This window comes from Lycium barbarum, chromosome 2 (assembly GCF_019175385.1).
Source record: "Lycium barbarum isolate Lr01 chromosome 2, ASM1917538v2, whole genome shotgun sequence".
In the NCBI taxonomy this organism is placed as follows: Eukaryota; Viridiplantae; Streptophyta; class Magnoliopsida; order Solanales; family Solanaceae; genus Lycium; species Lycium barbarum.
Window position 1 is genome coordinate 110964902 of NC_083338.1, and position 17060 is coordinate 110981961.

General features: G+C 40.9%; 1 long non-coding RNA gene across 2 annotated transcripts; it reads left to right on the forward strand.

The window, feature by feature from the left end:
• The first annotated feature begins 222 nt into the window (after nt 1-222).
• LOC132626763 (uncharacterized) lies at nt 223-16843 on the forward strand. Of its 2 annotated transcripts, XR_009577611.1 has the most exons (4): nt 223-428; nt 1848-2051; nt 2177-2574; nt 16608-16843. It is a non-coding gene; the product is annotated as an uncharacterized LOC132626763 (long non-coding RNA). The 2 variants fall into 2 exon arrangements; XR_009577610.1 differs by lacking the exon at nt 16608-16843 and having other exon boundaries at nt 2177-2575.
• The last annotated feature ends 217 nt before the right edge of the window (nt 16844-17060 follow it).

The window sequence follows — 17060 nt, forward strand, 5'->3', positions numbered from 1 at the left end:
CCAAAAAATATATATTCGTAGCAACGGAAAAATTCTTTGCAATATTAATTATTAAAAGAAGTCAATGTATTATTTAACGACGGAATATAAAATCCGTCGCTAGTCCGTCGTTAAATATTAAAAAAAAGGATATATGCTAGGGCACTCATTTATTTCCTCTCACTTCAAACACACCCAACACAACACAGATAGATAGATAGAGAGAGAGAGAGAGAGAGAGAGAGAGAGAGAGAGAGCCGTCTTCACTTCAAACACACCCAACACAACACAGATAGAGAGAGAGAGCCGTCTACATTGCCATCGTCGTCGCCGTCCACGGCCTTTTCCCTTTCTCTCTCTTTTGATTTAAGGTTTGGGGTTCACTCCTTTGTTGATTTAACCACCTGTTGTTGCTGTTTCTCAAAATCGACTTCTATTTAATTCATCAGGTAGAGTATTTGAGGTTGATTTGCTAAAATTTTAGGTTTTTCTTTTGTTAATTGTATCCCTGGGAATTTATGTATTGTGGACTTTTATGTGATTCTCGAATTTGATTTTCATTTTATCGCTTCCCGAAGTTGGAGGTTGCGATTGTGGTTGATGACTTAAGGGTTTCAATTAACTGATTTTTTAACATCGTAATTAGATACTTATTCATGTTTGCTTTTCATGTCTTATTGGTTGTATGTATTTCGTGTCCTGATGTGTTATAGAATTTAGATTAAATGATGTGTTCTCTGAAAATCATGACTATAGAAGTTAGTAGTTGCTCTATTTCACTTGCTAGATGGATGTGAATATGTTCCTATGTCGAATATGTACCATGATTTGGTTATATTTTGAATTTTAGGATTCATGATTTAGAAAGTATGCTTGATAGGGATTTATATACTTTCTGGATGACATGCATTAGTTCAATTACTTTACTCAATAAATGCAAATCTGTTTAGTCCTCTTGTAACCAAAACATGGACCATAATCTAGGCCTTTCGCTTCTGTATCTAACAATGTCAATTTAGATCTCATAAAGAAGGAGAAATTGTGTCCTTAAAATAATCATTTTGTACTTTATGAATATGGGTATTGAAGAAGGAACTTATATATATATATATATATATATATATATATATATATATATACATACATACATACATATCATGAAAATTATGGTTTATGGGGCTTCCATTTGGCTAAGACGTGAGGTTGCCTCCTCTCTGTATAAATGTTTTCACTTTGGTTTGTTGATTAGTTAATGCTGAAATAATTTGAACGTCAATTGCAAGTTCTATTGTTAGTGACTAATATCCTTCTCCTCTCTTTTATTTGCATACACAAGCTGACACACACAATGGAGTAAAAAATGGAGTTTCAAAGCAACACTCATTGCTTCACGGAGACCACCACTTCACTGTCAGCCTGTGTTACCTCTACTTCCCTGTTTTCTATCCATTTCTGCTTGTTGTGTTGGAATTTTAAGGTTGCAGTACCCCCTCTTCTCGAAGGTTTGGCCTCGTTCTAATGGTGGCATATGAGGACATTTTTTTTTTATCCTTCCTGTTGCTTAAGGCGATGGTATGTTTGAGACCACTTTTCTTGCAATGATGATAATTTCTTATAATATAAGCATGATGAGAAAAAAAATCTACTCGCTCTTGGAAAGGCAACCCGGTTGGCCGATAGCATCGCTACAACCAAAGTTCGCAGACATGACGATGTCTCTGTCCCCTTGCTTGGCAATACTACATACTGAGCCTAAAAATCTTCTTTTACTAATCACTGGCTTGTCACTGCTTATATTCAGGCTCTGATTTTTGCTCTCTTGTTGACCTATGTTGAGTGTTGACTGACTGCTCTTACCCTCCTCGCAGGCTCGCACAAACACTGCACTCACCTAGCCAGACCTCTCTGCTCTTTCTCCCCTAACACTGCTCTCTTCTTCTTTTCCTCTTGGCTATTATTATGGTTTGAGTTATTTTTCTGTTTGTCGGTATTTTTCTTAAGTTCGCGATGCTAAGGTGGATTTCATAACTGAATAGTGATAAGATATCACCGCTTTCTTTAAGTCTGAAAAGGTCAGATTTTTAACTTCTCCTTTGATCTTTATAGAGAACACATAATATTGGTTTGTGTTGTGGCGCGATGCTTGAGTACTATGTTTTAGGACTTAATTACTAACTTATTGAATATGGCATGACAGAAATATAGATTCTTCGGAGTTTAGAATCTCTGTTGAAGGTATTAATAAAGGTATGCATTATGCCTTAGAATACATATCTATAATTTGAGGTAGGTAACTATTGCACTTTTGAGGGTTAAATAAGTTGCATTCTTAAGACACCTTTGAGGCAAATTAATGGTTCATGTGAGGCAAGCATATGGTATTTTTTGAGTTGCTATTTGATGAACTGCTACTACATTTGAATGAGTTTTGTATCTGCACTTTGAGAGTAGTTTACTGTGTTTGAATGATTGCATTTACAACAAACATATGTGGTCAAAATCCCCTCTTTCGGTTCTCGGCTTGAGCAAGGATTACTCCGAGCGGATTCGGAGATTCGACAACTACAATAGCCTCAGTTCGCTGTCCCAAAACAGGTGCGAGTTTCTTCTCTATCGCTTTTGTTGCTTTTGCTTTACTTCAGTTTCAAATGGATGTCACATAAATAATTTTTATTATGATAATTAAGTATATTTGTGTTCTGCTTTGTGTCGTAAGTGACAAGAGAATCAGACTTTTTCTCTGGTATGAGTATGTGCTAACAATAAAGTTTGTTTAAGGTTTATTCAATTTTCTACTTTATTGGTTGTTTAAGCTTGTTAATTAACAGGTCTTTACTTAATTTACGGATTAAGATTTTAGCCATTTAATCAGCTGGTATTTAGTTTCGTCCGAAGTAGGTAGATCAGTTCAAGTTCTGTGTTTAGTTTGAATAAACAAGCGCTCTTCTTTTCCCTTTCGTCTCTGTCTTCCTCTTCATTTTTTACTTCATATTCAAACAAACGATGTATTAGACAAGATTGATTATAGTGATTAAATACGTGTTTGTACTTTGCTAATGTCGTGAAAGTTAACTTTCTGATTCTTTGTTATAGCCAGGAGTGTGGTAAGAAAAAAATGGGATCCTAATACGCCAGATTCATCTACTGTTAATATCTTAAAGGATAGATGTTATCTTTTCATCTTTGAGTAACAGGCTACGACTCTAGAGTTCTTTCTCAGTTTTTTTACTTTCTTATAGTGCGATTTAACAAACGATTCTAGTTTAAGTAACTTTCTTCCTTGATTCATGTTATATCCCGTATTTTTGAACCTCGGAGCATCTGCTGGGGTTGGGCCCACATACCGAGATTTTTTTTGGAACATCTGAAAAGTCATATGAATCACATATGTAAAGTTAAACACAACTCATGAAGTACCTTTGGACCAAATCAAAGTGGAAACCCTCCAAACGAATATTTTTAAGAAAACGTTTTCGGGTGACCTGCCTTTGGGGGGAAAAAACGGTATTGTAAGTTTGGACTTTCGAAAATACCTTGAAATAGAAGTTGTAGATAATTGAATTAGCTTTCAATCCATAGGTCGTGGGTTCCCAGGTGACGTCGGTACAAGGAGTTATGAACGTTTTAAGGTCGAAAGGTCAGTGGGCTAGGCCCAACTCGGGACCAACCGAGTTGGCCCAAAAAGAAAAAAAAAAATTAGGCCCGATGTTTAAGGGGTGGCCGGCCAAGTGAGGCCCAACCCATGGCTTTAATGAATATTTCCATGTGCTAATTAATTATAAAGGGATCACTATCCCTTAGAAGGTTCAAGAGACTTAGAAGAGAAAGAAGAGCAAAACAAGAGCAAAAAAAAGAAGGCATTTCGGGTTTGGTGTGGAAAATTCACCACCAAAAATCTTGTGTTAAAAATTTGTATTTTGTGGTTTCCTTACTAAGTTGAGTCCCCTCTTCAACTTGGTGTAGTTGGTTTGGAGAAAGGAGGCCTTGGTTCACCAAAGTGATCACAAATTCAATTAAAGAAGACTAGAGGAAAAGGTAAGAATTTATCTTTTATTCTTGTGTTATGGAGTTTTGTTTGGGTTGTAGTATATAGAAATGTGTTGATTGTATGGAGAAATGGAAGTTTGCAAAGTGGGTGTGTGGTATATATGCGTAGCCATGTGTATTTGTATATTGTATAGCCAAAAATGTATAAAATTCATGTTGTATTCTAGTTGTGAATGTGATGGAATTTATGTTGAGAATGAAAGTGGAATAAATTTGATTGAATGGAGAAAAATAGCATATGGCCGTGTGGTATATTTGACTTGGGAATGAAATGGATTAAGTTTGTTTAGAGTATTGGAGTGTTGTTGTAATGCTTGATATGTAAATGAAGTTAGAATGATATAAGTTTGTATTGAATTGGAATGTAGAAACTTATGTCGTTTTAGTATGGTTTTTCCGACATTAAGGAAATGAAGTTGTTTGGTTGTTAGTTGTGATGACCATTGATGAATTTGGAAGTTGGAAACTTGTTATGAAGTTGTATGCCAAAGATTTGATGTTTTGCATAAGTTATGATTTTGGCGGAAGATTGTATATCATGTATATCGAGTGTATATCTTAAGGAAAACGATATGAAATGTTTCTAGAACTATATGGTGATGATCATGATGGTTGTTGAATATGAAATTATTGATCTTAGTTGAAAGTTGGGTTGAATTGAAGATTATGTCAACTTGTGAGAAAAATGACTAGTTGAAGGATGTTTGTGTTTTTAATGTTCATTGTTGATATTGTTGTTGTCGTTTGGGTTGTTGTTGATGATTTATAGCCGAGTTGAATTCTCGGGGTGTCATATGTATAGGGGAAGTGCTGCCGAAATTTCGGTAGCCAAATATGCTTAAAGTTGAAATAATGGCATTAATAATTCACAATTGGTAAACTTGACCAATTGCAGTTTTTCGACGAAACGGGAAGTGTGTTTGGAAAGGCTTAAGGAGCGCGAAAGGTATGTAAAGCAACCCTATTACTTCCCTTGGCATGCCCTTAGTGAGTTAGGGTCAGATCCGGGCCTCGAAGGACCTCGTGGCCCTCGGAATACGCAAGACAAAATTTCAGTTTTTCCTTCTGTAGAATTGAACCATTTTGATACGCTTTTTCTGAAATTATGCAATTGTGCTCTAAGTTATTCAGAAAGTCATAGAATGTCTGTATAACCTTCGTAGATGATATTATATGTTTAGAGGGCACAATTTGAGCCCGCCACCTTATTTGTTCTGAGGCGGGCCCACTATTTACGTTTTTGCCCCTAATGTGTTAAAGCTTCCTTTTAAGCGATTTTTGAAAGAAATGTTTTAATTACCCTACTAATCGCTTAACGAATATTATTTTAAATATTCTGTTAAATATTATAAATTATTTTGACACTCGGAATGACTTCGGGAAAGTTATACTTCTGTAATTTATTATGATATCCGAAATACATTTATTATGATTCCGTCCGACCCCATTGGATTTGTTTGTCTTTGATACGCTTCATCGAGTCTTTGAAAACATTTATTATATTTTTAAATTGCATTAGTCTCTTACTACTCCATTCGTGGATGTCTCAATGTTTCCCCCACTGAGCCCGGGCCAGGATATGTTGTCAAGCGTAATTCTCTGCATTGTTCGCCGCGTCCCGATGTGAGGGGGCAGGTATACGCGTACATGGGTCTGTGGAGTATGATGTGCCATGTCCGCCTATTCTGATCTGATCTGTTATGGCCATTTTGATATGACATTATATGATACGGGGCCACGCCCCTTTTTCTGATTCCTCTGTATAGTGGCACCAGCGTCGGGAGGGTGGCCACATTCTGTCTGCCGAGTCCCGTGTCAGGGACCGGATATGATATGATATGACATATGTTTCTGTACGCATTCTGTCTGTTTTGGAAATATGCGTTTGACACTCTGGATTCTGTACTCATTTTCTGTAGCCATTATGATTTGACTTCTGTGATTCCGCTTTACATATTCAGTACATATTTCGTACTGACCCCCTTTCTTCGGGGGCTGCGTTTTCATGCCGCGCAGGTACAGACGACAGGTTTGCTGATCCGCACGTTTAGGATCCCATTTCTGCTATTTTGGGGCGCTCTCTTCTACAGAGCCCATCTTTTGGTACAGTCTGTCACTGCTATCTGGATATGTACTTTGTTCAGGGTATGACGGGGCCCTGTCCCGTCTTATGATTATGATATGTTCTGTAGAGGTCTGTGGATACATCTGTGTGGGTTCTGTACATATGTTTGGGATATTCTGTTCTGTGATGGCCTTATCGGCCTATGTGTGCCAAGTCTGCTTTTCTGCTAAATTCTGTAGCGACCACTAATATTATTATTATATTATTATTCTGTTAATATGCTAATTTGGGGTATCGGGTACGTATAGGTGCCCAGCTCGGGCACTGGTCGCGGCCCACGGGGTTGGGTCGTGACAAAAGTGGTATCAGAGCGGTTCGTCCTCGGAATGTCCACAGACCGTGTCTAGTAGAGTCTTGTTTATCGGTGTGTTGTGCACCACACCTATAAACAGGAGGCTACAGGGCATTCAGGATACTACCCTTCTTTCTGTCTTAGATCGTGCGATAGAGCTCTGTTATCAGGATGACCCCTTCCTAACGAGTGGCTATGTTTGCAGATATGCCTCCAAAAAAGGCAACAGCGGCCCAAAAGGCCAAGTCAGCAGCCTTGGGAGAGACTAGCCGGGTCCAGAGGATTACCAGGGCCCAGACACATATTGCTCCGGGGACTTTGCCCCAGACAGAGGGTTCGTCTACACCGCCACTAATGGAGGAGATTGGGGCGGCCGCAGCCGCAGATCGGGGGGCGGCTCCACCGCCAGCTCCCGCAGTTCCAGTACCTGAGCCTCCAGCTCCACGGCCAGGCACTGAGGATCAGTCTATGAGGGAGGCAGTCCAGTTGCTGACGAGACTTGTGGCAGGGCAGGTTCAGGGGCATGGACTGGGAGGTGACCGGGCAGTCAGGCGTGATAGTTCGAGAGCCCGTGAGTTTTTGACTTGTAACCCTCCAGAGTTCTTCGGGACAAAGCCCGAGGAGGATCCTGAGGAGTTTATCAGGAAGATGCGACGCACTCTAGATTTGATTAATGCTTCCGAGACAGAGTCAGTCGCGTTAGCTTCGTACCGGTTATATGATGTGGCGGCAAACTGGTACGAATCATGGGGGCTATCCAGGGGGGACGGCGCTCCTCCAGCAGTTTGGGGCGATTTTTCTCAGGCATTTCTTGGACACTTTCTGCCCCCAGAGTTGCGACGAGCCAGATCTGATAGGTTCTTATTATTGAGGCAGAAGGGTCGCAGTATCCGGGACTACAGTTTGGAGTTTGATTCCTTGGCCCGATATGCACCTACTGTGGTGGCTACTATGGCGGACCGGATGCACAGATATATTATGGGGTTGGATCGGTATTTTGTTGATAGCTGCTTAGTATTGGCTGCTCAGCCCGGTATGGACATTGCCCGTATCCAGGCCCATGCCCAGGGCATAGAGGATCGGGGCAGAGGAGGACACCGGCCTGACAGGGGCCAGGATCGGAGACAGCCCAAGAGGGCCAGGTCATCTGGAGACTTTCGGGGCAGACAGCCCCAACAGCCGCAGCAGCCTAGCAGATTTTCATCTCAGCCAGCGCAGAGCGCGCCTCCCCAGCCTACAGGTCGCAGGTTCGATAGCCCAGGGTATTCAGGAGCAGGCCAGAGCTCCAGGGCTTCAGGTTCGCGGACAGCTAGGGGTTCTAGTCATATGAGGCCACCCAGGGTTCAGTGTTCTTTTTGCGGCAGATACCATACGGGAGAGTGCTACAGAGCCACCGGTGCATGCTTTTCTTGTGGCCGTCAGGGCCATTCTGTGAGAGATTGCCCGTATAAGGGTAGTTCGGGTGGTGCAGTGCAGCCTACCGGATCAGCCGCTGGGTCTTCATCTTCGTCAGTGGCTATGCGCCCTACGGGGCAGGGTATTGCGGCACCAGCGGGTCGCGGCAGAGGCCGTGGTGGAGCTTCTGGTATTAGCGGTCCTTCGAACCGCATTTATGCTTTAGCCAGTCGCCAGGATCAGGAGGCATCTCCTAATGTCGTCACAGGTACTTTATTGGTCTTCTCTCGATCTGTGTATGCACTAATTGATCCAGGTTCGACTTTATCATATATTTCACCCCTTGTTGCCGGTAAAATTGGTATTATGTCTGAACCTATAGAGCCATTTGAGGTAGCCACACCGATAGGGGATTTTGTTGTAGCGAAACAGGTTTATAAAGACTGTTCTGTGATCGTTTGTGACCGTGACACTAAGGCAGATCTGGTAGAGTTAGATATGACTGAATTTGATGTTATTATGGGTATGGATTGGCTAGCTTCCTGTTACGCTAATGTTGACTGCCAGAATAAGGTAGTTCGCTTCCAGTTTCCCGGGGATCCAGTTATAAATTGGGCTGGTAATACAGCATCGCCGAAAGGTAAGTTTATTTCATACCTTAAGGCAAAGAAAATGATCAGAAAGGGTTATATCTATCATCTGGTTCGGGTGCAAGACTTGGACGCCGAGACGCCGACACTTCAGTCAGTCCCAGTGATTAATGAGTTTCCAGATGTTTTTCCCGACGAGCTTCCAGGTCTTCCTCCAGAGCGGGAGATAGACTTCTCTATTGACTTACTCCCAGACACTCAGCCTATCTCTATTCCTCCGTATAGAATGGCTCCTGCAGAGTTAAAGGAGTTGAAGGAGCAGCTGAAAGATTTGTTGGATAAGGGCTTCATCAGACCCAGTACTTCGCCTTGGGGAGCCCTGGTATTATTTGTGCGTAAGAAAGACGGGTCGCTGCGTATGTGTATTGATTATCGGCAGCTGAATAAGGTAACTATAAAGAATAAATACCCCCTCCCCAGGATTGATGATTTGTTTGATCAGCTGCAGGGCGCTAAGTGTTTTTCGAAGATAGATCTTCGATCCGGTTACCACCAGGTGCGAGTACGAGAGGCCGATATCCCTAAGACAGCTTTCCGGACCCGATATGGGCATTATGAGTTTAGGGTTATGTCTTTTGGGCTTACTAATGCCCCCGCAGTATTCATGGATTTGATGAACCGGGTATTCAGGCCATTCTTGGATATGTTTGTAATTGTATTCATTGATGACATCCTGGTTTATTCTCGGTCTGAGGCGGAGCACGCAGATCATCTGAGATCGGTATTAGGGGTACTCCGGCATCAGAAATTATATGCGAAATTTTCTAAGTGTGAATTCTGGCTGTCTTCAGTGGCTTTCTTGGGGCATGTTATTGCAGCTGATGGTGTCCGGGTGGACACACAGAAGATTGAGGCCGTGAAGAATTGGCCCAGACCTACGACGCCTACAGAGGTACGCAGTTTCCTGGGGTTAGCAGGCTATTACAGGAGATTTGTGGAGAAGTTTGCTTCGATTTCAGCGCCTTTGACAAGGCTGACTCAGAAGGGAGCTAAGTTCCTGTGGTCTGACGCTTGTGAACGGAGCTTCCAGTTGCTGAAGGAGAAGCTGACTACAGCCCCAGTTCTGACTCTTCCAGAGGGACCGGACAGGTATGTTATTTATTGTGACGCTTCTGGCATGGGGTTGGGCTGTGTATTGATGCAGCATGGCAGAGTTATAGTGTATGCTTCCCGGCAGCTCAAAAAGCATGAGAAGAATTATCCTACCCACGATCTGGAGCTCGCAGCGGTAATTCATGCTCTGAAGATATGGAGACACTATTTATATGGCGTTCATGTGGATATCTATACTGATCATAAGCGTCTCCAGTATATTTTCAGGCAGAGAGAGCTTAATTTGCGACAGCGGAGGTGGCTGGAGCTTCTGAAAGATTATGACGTGGATATTCTGTATCATCCGGGTAAGGCTAATGTTGTTGCCGATGCGCTCAGTCGGAAGTCTATGGGCAGTTTGGCCGATTTACAGCCAGACAGGAGAGAGATAGCCCGTGATATTCAGCAGTTGGCTAGTCTCGGGGTTCGTCTGGCCGATTCTGGAGATACACGGATTTCTGTTCGAGGGGTTTCTGAGTCATCCCTCAGGGACGATATTAAGCGGCATCAGTTCGAGGATCCTGTCTTAGTTCGGTACAGGGACACAACCTATGATAAGGAGAGGACTCCGTTCGAGTTTTCACCGGACGGCACTATGTTATACAAAGGCAGGTTGTGTGTACCGGATATTGCAGGCCTTCCGCAGCAGGTTATGAGCGAGGCACATTATGCTCGCTACTCGGTCCATCCTGGGTCTACGAAGATGTACCATGATCTCCGATGCTTATACTGGTGGGACGGCATGAAGCGGGATATTGCAGAGTTCGTCGCCCAGTGCCCTAATTGTCAGCAGGTCAAGATTGAGCATCAGAAGCCGGGTGGACTGTTGCAGGAGATGGAAATCCCGACTTGGAAGTGGGAGGTTATTAATATGGACTTCATTACAGGTTTGCCTCGCACTCCACGGAAGTATGATTCCATCTGGGTCGTCGTTGATAGGCTGACGAAATCAGCCCATTTTCTTCCCGTCAGGACTACCTATTCCGCCGAGGATTATGCCAGGCTCTATATTAAGGAGATTGTGAAGATCCACGGGGTTCCTATATCTATTATTTCTGACAGAGACGCCCAGTTTACGGCGCATTTCTGGAGATCTTTTCAGGAGGGACTAGGGACTCAGGTGAGTCTGAGCACCGCATTTCATCCTCAGAGCGACGGGCAGGCCGAGCGCACTATACAGACGCTGGGGGATATGTTGCGGGCCTGCGTTATTGATTTCAGAGGCAGCTGGGATGATCACTTGCCATTGATTGAGTTTGCATATAATAACAGTTACCATTCCAGCATCCAGATGGCTCCGTACGAGGCTCTATATGGCAGGAAATGCAGATCGCCGATTGGCTGGTTTGATATTGGCGAGACAGAGTTGATTGGCCCAGATATGGTCCAGCAGGCCGTGGACAAGGTGAAACTTATTCGAGAGCGACTGTTGGCAGCCCAGAGTCGACAGAAATCATACGCGGATAAACGGCGTCGACCGTTGGAGTTTCAGGTAGGCGATTGGGTATTTCTGAAGGTATCGCCTATGAAAGGCGTGATGCGGTTCGGCAGAAAGGGTAAGCTCAGTCCGCGTTATATTGGGCCTTATCAGATTGTTCGGAAGGTTGGAAATGTCGCCTATGAGTTAGATTTGCCATCTGATTTGGAAGCGGTACATCCGGTATTTCATGTCTCTATGCTTCGTAAATGCGTCGGTGACCCTTCTAGAATATTTCCTGCTGATGACATTCAGGTGACGGAGCAACTATCGTACGAGGAGCAGCCCGTATCTATTTTGGATCGTCAGGTAAGGAGGCTTCGGAATAAAGATGTAGCCTCTGTTAAGGTACTGTGGCGGAACGATAATAGGGAGGAAATGACATGGGAGGCCGAAGAGGAAATGAAGAAGAAATATCCTCAGTTGTTCTCTATACCCACAGGTAACCTTAAATCCCTGCTTTAATTTATTCCAATATCAATCGTGTGTCATATGTGATGCCTGTAAACATGAACTCCCCCAAAGTATTTTCAAACCCTATGAGATTAATTTAACATTCGAGGACGAATGTTCTAAAGGGGGGGAGGATGTTATATCCCGTATTATTGAACCTCGGAGCATCTGCTGGGGTGGGGCCCACATACCGAGATTTTTTTTGGAACATCTGAAAAGTCATATGAATCACATATGTAAAGTTAAACACAACTCATGAAGTACCTTTGGACCAAATCAAAGTGGAAACCCTCCAAACGAATATTTTTAAGAAAACGTTTTCGGGTGACCTGACTTTGGGGGACAAAAACGGTATTGTAAGTTTGGAATTTCGAAAATACCTTGAAATAGAAGTTGTAGATAATTGAATTAGCTTTCAATCCATAGGTCGTGGGTTCCCAGGTGACGTCGGTACAAGGAGTTATGAACGTTTTAAGGTCGAAAGGTCAGTGGGCTAGGCCCAACTCGGGACCAACCGAGTTGGCCCAAAAAGAAAAAAAAAAAAAATTTAGGCCCGATGTTTAAGGGGTGGCCGGCCAAGTGAGGCCCAACCCATGGCTTTAATGAATATTTCCATGTGCTAATTAATTATAAAGGGATCACTATCCCTTAGAAGGTTCAAGAGACTTAGAAGAGAAAGAAGAGCAAAACAAGAGCAAAAAAAAGAAGGCATTTCGGGTTTGGTGTGGAAAATTCACCACCAAAAATCTTGTGTTAAAAATTTGTATTTTGTGGTTTCCTTACTAAGTTGAGTCCGCTCTTCAACTTGGTGTAGTTGGTTTGGAGAAAGGAGGCCTTGGTTCACCAAAGTGATCACAAATTCAAGTAAAGAAGACTAGAGGAAAAGGTAAGAATTTATCCTTTATTCTTGTGTTATGGAGTTTTGTTTGGGTTGTAGTATATAGAAATGTGTTGATTGTATGGAGAAATGGAAGTTTGCAAAGTGGGTGTGTGGTATATATGTGTAGCCATGTGTATTTGTATATTGTATAGCCAAAAATGTATAGAATTCATGTTGTATTCTAGTTGTGAATGTGATGGAATTTATGTTGAGAATGAAAGTGGAATAAATTTGATTGAATGGAGAAAAATAGCATATGGCCGTGTGGTATATTTGACTTGGGAATGAAATGGATTAAGTTTGTTTAGAGTATTGGAGTGTTGTTGTAATGCTTGATATGTAAATGAAGTTAGAATGATATAATTTTGTATTGAATTGGAATGTAGAAACTTATGTCGTTTTAGTATGGTTTTTCCAACATTAAGGAAATGAAGTTGTTTGGTTGTTAGTTGTGATGACCATTGATGAATTTGGAAGTTGGAAACTTGTTATGAAGTTGTATGCCAAAGATTTGATGTTTTGCATAAGTTATGATTTTGGCGGAAGATTGTATATCGAGTGTATATCTTAAGGAAAACGATATGAAATGTTTCTAGAACTATATGGTGATGATCATGATGGTTGTTGAATATGAAATTATTGATCTTAGTTGAAAGTTGGGTTGAATTGAAGATTATGTCAACTTGTGAGAAAAATGACTAGTTGAAGGATATTTGTGTTTTTAATGTTCATTGTTGATATTGTTGTTGTCGTTTGGGTTGTTGTTGATGATTTATAGCCGAGTTGAATTCTCGGGGTGTCATATGTATAGGGGAAGTGCTGCCGAAATTTCGGTAGCCAAATATGCTTAAAGTTGAAATAATGGCATTAATAATTCACAATTGGTAAACTTGACCAATTGCAGTTTTTCGACGAAACGGGAAGTGAGTTTGGAAAGGCTTAAGGAGCGCGAAAGGTATGTAAAGCAACCCTATTACTTCCCTTGGCATGCCCTTAGTGAGTTAGGGTCGGATCCGGGCCTCGAAGGACCTCGTGGCCCTCGGAATCCGCAAGACAAAATTTCAGTTTTTCCTTCAGTAGAATTGAACCATTTTGATACGCTTTTTCTGAAATTATGCAATTGTGCTCTAAGTTACTCAGAAAGTCATAGAATGTTTGTATAACCTTCGTAGATGATATTATATGTTTAGAGGGCACAATTTGAGCCCGCCACCTTATTTGTTCTGAGGCGGGCCCACTATTTACGTTTTTGCCTCTAATGTGTTAAAGCTTCCTTTTTAAGCGATTTTTGAAAGAAATGTTTTAATTACCCTACTAATCGCTTAACGAATATTATTTTAAATATTCTGTTAAATATTATAAATTATTTTGACACTCGGAATGACTTCGGGAAAGTTATACTTCTGTAATTTATTATGATATCCGAAATACATTTATTATGATATCCGAAATACATTTATTATGATTCCGTCCGACCCCATTGGATTTGTTTGTCTTTGTTACGCTTCATCGAGTCTTTGAAAACATTTATTATATTTTTAAATTGCATTAGTCTCTCACTACTCCATTCGTGGATGTCTCAATGTTTCCCCCACTGAGCCCGGGCCAGGATATGTTGTCAAGCGTAATTCTCTGCATTGTTCGCCGCGTCCCGATGTGAGGGGGCAGGTATACGCGTACATGGGTCTGTGGAGTATGATGTGCCATGTCCGCCTATTCTGATCTGATCTGTTATGGCCATTTTGATATGACATTATATGATACGGGGCCACGCCCCTTTTTCTGATTCCTCTGTATAGTGGCACCAGCGTCGGGAGGGTGGCCACATTCTGTCTGCCGAGTCCCGTGTCAGGGACCGGATATGATATGATATGACATATGTTTCTGTACGCATTCTGTCTGTTTTGGAAATATGCGTTTGACACTCTGGATTCTGTACTCATTTTCTGTAACCATTATGATTTGACTTCTGTGATTCCGCTTTACATATTCAGTACATATTTCGTACTGACCCCCTTTCTTCGGGGGCTGCGTTTTCATGCCGCGCAGGTACAGACGACAGGTTTGCTGATCCGCACGTTTAGGATCCCATTTCTGCTATTTTGGGGCGCTCTCTTCTACAGAGCCCATCTTTTGGTACAGTCTGTCACTGATATCTGGATATGTACTTTGTTCAGGGTATGACGGGGCCCTGTCCCGTCTTATGATTATGATATGTTCTGTAGAGGTCTGTGGATACATCTGTGTGGGTTCTGTACATATGTTTGGGATATTCTGTTCTGTGATGGCCTTATCGGCCTATGTGTGCCAAGTCTGCTTTTCTGCTAAATTCTGTAGCGACCACTAATATTATTATTATATTATTATTCTGTTAATATGCTAATTTGGGGTATCGGGTACGTATAGGTGCCCAGCTCGGGCACTGGTCGCGGCCCACGGGGTTGGGTCGTGACAATTCAGCTCATATTCATTTCTTGCTCGTTCTGTTGTTTTTGTGAGCTCATATAGATTAGTTCAGTCCTAATGCTCTTTGAATTAGATAAGTAATTGCTTTGCAGTTCTGTTTCAATGTAATCTTCATTATTTGTCGCTTTGTTTTCAATCCTGATGTTGCTCACTATTTCAATTTATTCTATAGTTTTGTTTTCTGTTCATTTAAATTCAAGTATGAATTAGTTAAATTTCAGGAGTGTTTTTTCTTTTTTTTTTAGCTTTGTCTGGTTTGTTAGTTTCTTGTGGAAGACAATATGTGATATAGTTATTTACTCCCTTTCCTCTTATGGGAACTATAGGACTATTTGGATTAAGTTCCTTAGACTTAGTTAGTCACTTTTGATTAAGAATTTCAGTTCATTCTTATCTATAGCTATGATTAAGATGAAATTGTCACTGCTCTTGTTTAGCATGATGGGGAGTAGAAGGAACTCATTTTACTACTTTGTGAGAATAAATCAAAACATGCATTTCGTCTGAGTATTAAGTTATTAAGTTCTTGGTAGCTGGCCACTTTTGTTCTAATCAATTTACCCTAGAAAGAATAGTCAATTTTGTTATAAAACAAGTTTGCAATAAGATTTCAGCTCTCTAAGAAGATCTATTACAGTGTTCTCTGACTCAGATCTATTTTAAGTTTAAACTCTCTTGTTTCATCAAGTGTTTTCAAAACAACTTCTTGTTATTTTCCAAGTGCTAGTTTTGAAACATCAAATGATCTTCAATACCTTTCTGTTGGAGTTAAATGAAGAGTTTTTAAAATAATGGTGTTAAATTTGACCTGAAATATGTCTTATTCGTGTCTTGTTGTATTACTGTTACTGCATATAAACGGTTGGAACGGGTGCTATACCTGAGTTCACAGAGGAAGTTTGTTGGTGATGAACTGAAAAGGAAGCATTATCATCATGTTTAAGTCCTTCTGGAGGAGAACATGGTGATAAAGTTTTTAAAAAAAAACTTTGCTGAAATGCTGTGCAAAAAAAAAAACACTGCAGAAATGCTGGAAAAATTGTGCAAAAATGCTAAAAATACTGTACTAAAATGCTGAAACTTAGTACAGAAATGCTGAAAAACTTGTGCAGAAATGCGAAAATGCAGTGCAAAAATACAAATACGCAGTGCAAAAAAAATCACTGCTGAAGCACAACACTAAAAATATACTGAAGCGCAGTTTAGAAAATCGTGCAGAAATGCTGAAACGCAGTGCAGAAATGCTGAAAAACTGTGCAGAAATGCTGAAAAATTGTGCAGAAATGCTGAAAAAGCTGTGCAAAAAATGCAAAAAATGCAGTGCAAAAATACTGAAACTGCAATACAGTGCAGAATAGTTGATGTTGGGCTGGAGATAAAATTGTTATACTTGAGCAAGTTCAAAGGTCAAAAACTACTAGTCTAAGGTTGTTGGAAAGAGCTGCCTCATGTTGATACTCAGATGCTTACTTTAAATATTTTTCTTATTTTGAACATGATACTACATTTGTTGTTTAGGAACTCTAATTGTCTTTGTTTTCATGTTCTGTTACTTGACTATGAGACAGTGTATATGATCATTTATATCCAAGTTGTATGAAACTCTTTTTCGTTGGTCATCGTGAGACTTCAATTCCAACGAAAAATGGATAAATATCTGCTCCCTTATCTTTGGAATTCATTTCTCTTTTTATTTGGTAAAAATTGAATGATTAGTATTCTTGATGTTTTAATTTCACTACTTATTACAGGAAAGATATCAAGAAATATTACGGGAAAAATCACAATCTCAGTCTGATATTGATCAATGTGAAGCATATTACGAAGCTACTGGGGGAACAAGGAAAAGAAGAATATATGGTCTTGGATCTCAAGCACAAAGTTATTATGGGTCGAATCTTTGCGTCAATTTTGGCTTTAATCTTCAGCATCAGTAGCACCTTCAACTTCTCAATCAGCACCGACAGAAAATATGGAGGAGTTAGTGATGCGAGGACACGAGTAATATAAGTGACGGAACTGTGAAAGGCCAAACTATAAAAGATGAGCAACGAAGCAGAATGAGTGCCAGAAAATGACTGGGATGATTAGAATAAATAGGGATGAACATAATACACTTTGAAAAAGAGAAAGGGACTATGTAGGAGTAGTGTTTTCCGAAGGATACAGGAGTATCAAGAGATTCCTCGTGCACAGATTAAAAG